Here is a 7,367-nt window from a genome sequence, read left to right as displayed (position 1 = left end):
AGCAGTGATGAGATCTCCGTCACTTGGGCCACCGTTCTCAGCTGTGCTACTCAGCGGTGCCCATAACTCAGACCAGCTCAGGAAACTTCTGGGTTCTTGGTTTTCTCCCTTGTAAACTTGGAGTTGGATTAACCATTGGAACCTTCATTATTTATGAAACAAGTGTGTTGACCAGCATGCCTCACCGGGTTGTTGTGCAGGTTAAAGGATAGTGTTGTAAAGAGCCTGTCATGTGGCTGGGTATGTGGATGTGCTTAAAAGTTGGCTGTTGTTACTCACAAGTTACCGCTCCATGCCATTCTCTCCTTTCCTCACCAGGAGCTGTGCTGCTGGTAATTTCCTGATGGCTTCTCAGCAGATTTTATTCCTTAAGAAGCTTAATCATGGGCTCTAGTGACATTCAGCATAAGGTCTTGGTTCTCCATCAGCCAAATTTCTGTTTCTCTGAATAGAAATTCAAAACCTCCCTTTAAAAATCTCTTGTGAAAAAAAAAAAAAAAAAAAAATCTCTTGTGAAGGGAATTTTGAGCTGTCCGAAAGTACTGACTGCTAATTTAACTTATCCCATATTTATTTAATGTTATAGTTGATATACATAATTTGAGTTTAAATATGCACTCTTATTTTTTGGATTTTTTTGCATCACTTGTTCTTTTTCTCCCCTCCTCCCCTTTAAGTTTTCTATTAATTACTTCTAGGTTTTCTTTATTCTAGTTTGGAAAGCATATTCTCTAATTGTGTTTGTTATTGTTTAAGATTTATAAGCACTTATTAAAAACAGTAGAGCACAGAATTATAAGTACTTTTTCTTCTTCGCTACTATGTAAGAGACTTACCAGTATATCTGTATCTCAGTCTATGTGTTGAGACCCTGTATGTTAATTCCATCATTCTAACTCCACAAGGAAACATCATTCATGTTTAATACAAATTATGAGCTGTTGTATCCATCTACGCAGGCATTTACCCTCTTGGACCCTCATTGTTTCTATTATTGCAGGTCTTCCATCTGAGATCGGTTTCCAAATCCTTAAATATAAACTTTAGGATTTCATTTCGTGTGCGTTAATTTTCTATTAAATTTCTCATATGGAGTTCAAAACAGTCACACTCTTCTTTTTTTGGCTACGTCCTGTGGCACATGGGATCTTAGTTCCCCGACCAGCATTCAAACCTGTGCTCCCTGCATTGGGAGCAAGGACTCAAGCACTGGAGCACCAGGGAAGTGCCTACTCGTACTTTTTCTTAAAAGGCAACTTTGCTGTGTGTATAGAAATCTGGATTGGCAGCCTGTCTCTTCAGCAGGTCCTTCAGTAGTTCCTGCCACTGTATTCCAGAACCATAATAATACTGGGAATGAGTGCCAAATTATTTTGTGTATTGCCTTGTTGTCTTAGTTTAGGTTAAGAACAGAGGAATGGGGTTTGAGATTTTCAACTGAAAAGCAATAAATAGTGCTGAATATGTAGGAGGGATAATGAAATCCATTATCCCAGTGACTGAACTGATGGATTGTACTAGATACTGCATACATGGTCTCCTATCCGATTATTTCTTTATCAACACACAGCTTCTCTTCCATGGACCACGTCAATGAGTTTCAGACAATGGCATATGGGCAGAAGCGATTGTGAAATTGTGTCTTTATGGCATCGTCTCATTTTTGCTTCTCTGCTGGGATGTCCCCGTGGGTGTGTGATTGCTGTTCTCACATGCCCCAGGATTTAGTGCTGTCTTGGGAGCTGCAGGTTCAGGCTATCCATGGACTGACCATGTACGGGCAGTTTTAGCAAAGTCCTTGGTGATGCTGATGTTACCGGCTTGGGAACCACTGAGTAAAATCATCATTTGATGTTAGCTCACAAAGACAGTGTAAGCAACTTATCTTTCTAGTACCATTTTTGGGTTGGTTTGTTTGTTTTTCGTTTTTTTGCTTTGTTGGATACTTGTCAGCCATGAACCAACCGTTCACTCTCAGAAACAGACACTGACAGAATACCAAAGTATCAGCTGCTCCCTTACCTCATACACTAGACATTGTGTGTGCCTGCTCAGTCATGGCCAACTTTTTGCAACCCCATGGACTGTTAACCTACCAAGCTCCTCTGATCATGGGATTTTCCAAATGAGAACTAGAGTGGGTTGCCATTTCCTCCTCCAGGGGTTCCTCGCAACCCAAGGATCAAACCTGTCTCCTGCACTGCAAGCGGATTCTTCACTGCTGCGCCATAGTTGCGTGCCTACATTTAAATCCCCAAGTGGGAATGGAACCCGGGTCTAAGCAGTGAGAGCACCAAGTCTTAAACACAAGACCACCGGGGAGTACCCTTCCTCATGATTTTTAGTGGCATATTTTTCCTGAGGGTGTGAGAGACTTAAGAAGCTTGCCAAGGGCTTCACAGGCAGGGGTGGATGGCTTTGCCCAACATGGCCACAGAAATCTAGCGTGGTCATCTTTGGAACAGCACAGCATTGTCTTCCAGGGTCTCGAAGGTTGTTTGGCCTTCCCTATGGAGAATGGGAAGGGTGGGATGCAAGACAAAAACTACATTACCCAACGGCCTGTGCTTGTGTGTGGGCGGCAGACACTCGTCCAGTGACGACCCAGGACAGAGCTGGAACCTCCCGCGGAGGTGGAGGCCGGACTTCCGGTGACGTGACAGAGGCTGATGGGGGTCAGTGTCTCTCTTTGGTGGAGACCTGAGTCCAGACCTGGGGGTATTTCCGGGGTAGCTATTAGGGATCAAATAAGGAAGCAAGGGAAAGAGAATTGGACCCTTCTCTGCGCCTTTGTGCAAGCCCTCCGCCTGGCTGTGCATTCTTCGGGCTCTGCACCAGCCCTCCTTCCTTCTGGTTCCCGGAGTTGGCGTACTTGTCCTTGTGTGCCTTTTACACGTGAGGAGCTGAGGCTGCTAGTGCGGGCCAGCCAAGGTCACGCCTGACCAGTGCCAGATAACTAGGGAATCCACTCAGCTAGAAGGACCCGCCGGGCTCCCTGCTCAGTTCATGGGGTCCACTGGCGACAGTCAGCTGGGCCGGACACAGGTGAGTCGGTGGCCTTTAGGCCACCAGCCCCTGGAACCGTGGTCCTGTTAGCCTCGGGACATGACATAGAGGATGCTGTTGTCCTAGGACTTTCCCCTTCCGCTCTCTCTGCCCTGTTTGGGGTACCCAGAGGTGAGTCATTCTTGGCCCATGGTTCTTAATTGAGTAGGGGATTGTGTGAAACATGTCCATTTGGGGAACCTGGTAGGATGAGGTAAGGGTTTCAAGAACTAGCATGTTCGTATGCTTCGATGTGGCACTGGACTGGGGATGTTCTTGAAACCGTAAGTGTACTTTATGTTTTTTGGGACCTGAGACCAGGTAGGCAGAAATCAGCCACGGAATGGCAAATGAGGAGCTGGGCCTTGTGAGGGCTGTAGGAGCCATAGACGGTTAGAGCTGAGAGAGGTGCCCTAACTCAGCTCTTAATAGTGATTCCTAAAGCTCAGCTTTTCTGTTCACCTGTGTGAATCGAATCGCACAGAAAGAATTTTGAAGTAGAAGGAGGACACAGCATGTTCCCTCTAAACTGTGTGTCCCCACTTGGAGAAGATAGTTGAAAATTTTGTAGTAATTGTTCAAAGAGGGCGTGATCAGCATCAAACATTCTTCTGAATGGTTGATGGTGAGGTAAGTAGGAGTCTGCATCATCAACCTTCAGGTCCAGCTGGTCTGGGGTCTACATGCTTGTGGGCAGCATACCTTCTTAATCATTAATTTCTCCCACCTGGAGGGGGTTTCAGTATCTACAAATAGCTCAAAGATATTGTTATATGTATCCCTTGGTGGGGAAACTGGACCGTCCCCCAAGGCTGCTCTTGACTGCTTGTTTCTCCCTGGTCTCACATCCCCTCCTTCCCTAATTAACAACTGCTTGGAATTGTTACCTGCCCCTTGGAGCTCAGGTAAGGTCGTGGAGGCTGAATGAAGGCTATTTCCTGTAACCAAAGAAATGAGGGACACTGAAAGACTCTGTGCCCAGGAGCCCCACAGGGCCCTGCTTTTATCAACAGGCTCGCTCTGGTCACTGAACAGGCGAGGGATGAGGGCCAATTGTTTCCCTAGTGTTCAGTCAGCCATATTTTCCTCTGGTAAAATCCAGTGATGCATATTTACTTTCTTATGGATTTAATTTGCTGTATATTTTTTCACCTCTATTAATTAGGACTGTGGTCGTGGTGGTGGTTTAATCGCTAAGTCGTGTCCGACTCTTTGTGACCCCATGAACTGTAGCCCACTAGGCTCCTCTGTCCATGGGATTTCCCAGGCAAGAATACTGGAGTGGGTTGCCATACCCTTCTCCAGGGGATCTTCCCGAACCAGAGACCAAACCCAGGTCTCCTTCATTGCAAGCAGTCTCTTTACTGACTGAGCCACCAGGAAATAGTTCTGTAGTTATTTTGTGTGCTTGTTACATTTTTGTATCAGATAGGCTCATCTCTTAAAATGAGTTGAGAAGCATTCCTTCCTCTTATTTTCTGAAAAGACGTGTTATTGTGGTATTATTTATCCTTTAAATGTTTTGTATAATTTGCCAGTGAAACTATTTAGGTCCTTAATATTTCTCAGTGGTGTATGATGATTTTTTAATAGTTTTTGAACATATTTTTATTCAGTTTATTTCTAAATACATCATATTTTGATGTTATTATAAAAGATATCATTTTTTTTTCAATTTCCAAACAGTCATTGCTAGTATCAGAAACAAGTCATTTTTGTATATTGGCCTTTTATCCTGTGACCTCACTAAACTCAATCATTCTCAATCATTTGATCTAGTAGCTTTCTAGTGAATGAGTTGTAATTTTCAACATAATCATGTCTTACTTGAATAGAAGTTTTTGTTCTACCTTTACAATCTTTTTTAAAAAATATTTTTTATTTGGCTCCGCCCATTCTTAGTTGCAGCATGTGAACTATTAGTTGTGGCATGTAGGATCTAGTTCTCTGACCAGGGATTGAACCCTGGCCCCCTGCTTTGGGAGCAGAGTCTTAGCCACTGGACCACAAAGGAAGTCCCTACCTTTACAATCTTTAGACCTTTTTTTTTTCCCCCCTTCATGTTACAAACACAGTTCTTTAGTACCAATACAATGTTAAATAAAGTGATGAGCATAGACACATTTGCATTATTCCCAATATCAGGGCAAAAGCATTAGGCTTTCAACATCAAATGTGTTATCAGGAAGTTCCCATCTAATCCTAATTTGCTGAGAATTTCTATCATTCACTGGTTTCGATTCTGAGAAATGCTCCCACTACATCTTTGAGATTAGTTTTTAGTCTATTAAGACAGATAACAGGTTCAATTGTTGAATCATCTTTGCATTCTTGATAAACAGCACTAGGTTATGATTTATGTGTTCACATATGTATATGGCTGGATTCAGTTTGCTATGTTCATGTGGGTGCTAGTCCCTTTTTTTTTTAACTTTTTATTTTATATTGAAGTATTAGTTGATGATTGAAGTATTGGCTTCCCAGGTGGCGCTAATGGTAAAGAACCTGCCTGCCAATGCAGGAGACGTAAGAGAAATGGGTTCAATCTCTGAGTCAAGAAGATCCCCTGAAGGAGGAAATGGCAACACACTCTAGTATCTTTGCCTGGAGAATCTTGTGGACAGAGAAGCCTAGAGAGCTACAGTCCATGGGATAGTACTGAGTCAGACACAACTGAAGCCACTTAGCACACACATTAGCTGCTCAACAGTTGTAACAGTCACTTAACTATTAATAGTTGGGAAGTGTTTGAATCTTCTTTTAGAAGAATTTCTATACAGTTGGTACTGTTTCATCTTTAAGAAAACAAGAATATCAGTCCCACAACCACAAATGTGTTCCACTGGAGAAGGGAATGGCAAACCACTTCAGTATTCTTGCCTTGAGAACCCCATGAACAGTATGAAAAGGTAAAAAGACAGGACACTGAAAGATGAACTCCCCAAGTTGGTAGGTGCCAGTTATGCTACTGGAGATCAGTGGAGAAATAACTCCAGAAAGAACGAAGGGATGGAGCCAAAGCAAAAACAACACCCAGTGGTGGATGTGGCTGGTGATAGAAGCAAAGTCCACTGCTATAAAGAGCAATATTGCATAGGAACCTGGAATGTTAGGTCCATGAATCAAGGCAAATTGGAAGTGGTCAAACAGGAGATGGCAAGAGTGAACATCGACATTCTAGGAATCAGCGAACTAAAATGGACTAGAATGGGTAAATTTAACTCAGCTGACCATCATATATGCTATGGTGGGCAAGAATCCCTTAGAAGAAATGGAGTAGCCATCATAGTCAACAAGAGTCTGAAATGCAGTACTTGGATGCAATCTCAAAAACAACAAAATGATCTCTGTTTTCATTTCCAAGGCAAACCACTCAATAGCACAGTAATCCAAGTCTATGCCCCAACCAGTAATGCTGAAGAAGCTGAAGTTGACAGGTTATATGAAGACCTACAAGACCTTTTAGAACTAACACCCAAAAAAGATGTCCTTTTCATTATAGGGGACTGAAATGCAAAAGTAGGAAGGCAAGAAACACCTGGAGTAACAGGCAAATTTAGCCTTGGAGTACAGAATGAAGCAGAGCAAAGTCTAATAGAGTTTTGTCAAGAGAATGCACAGGTCATAGCAAACACCCTCTTCCAATAACACAAGAGAAGACTCTATACATGGACATCATCAGATGGTCAATAGTGTAATCAGATTGATTATATTCTCTGCAGCCAAAGATGGAGAAACTCTATACAATCAGCAAAAACAAGACTGGAAGCTGACTGTGGATCAGATCAAGAACTCCTTATTGCCAAATTCAAACTTAAATTGAAGAAAGTAGGGAAAACCACGAGGTCATTCAGGTATGATCTAAATTAAATCCCTTAGGATTATACAGTGGAAGTGACAAATAGATTCAAGGGATTAGATTTGATAGAGTGCATGAAGAGCTATGGACAGAAGTTCGTGACATTGTACAGGAGACAGGAATCAAGAACATCCCCAAGAAAAAGAAATGCAAAAAAAGCAAAATTATTGTCTGAGGATGCCTTACAAATAGCTGTGAAAAAAAGAGAAGCGAAAAGCAAAGTAGAAAAGGAAAGATATACCCATTTGAATGCAGAATTCCAGAGAATAGCAAGGAGACATAAAGCCTTCTTCAGTGATGAGTGTAAAGAAATAGAGGAAAACAATAGAATGGGAAAGACTAGAGATCTCTTCAAGAAAACTAGAGATACCAAGGGAACATTTCATGCAAAGATGGGCTCAATAAAAGACAGAAATTGTATAGACAGAAGATATTAACAGAAACAGAAGATATTAAGAAAGAG

Source organism: Capra hircus, chromosome 18 (genome assembly GCF_001704415.2).
Source record: "Capra hircus breed San Clemente chromosome 18, ASM170441v1, whole genome shotgun sequence".
NCBI lineage: Eukaryota > Metazoa > Chordata > Mammalia > Artiodactyla > Bovidae > Capra > Capra hircus.
The sequence above is the reverse complement of the archived record's forward strand: the minus strand, read 5'-3'. Positions refer to the sequence as shown.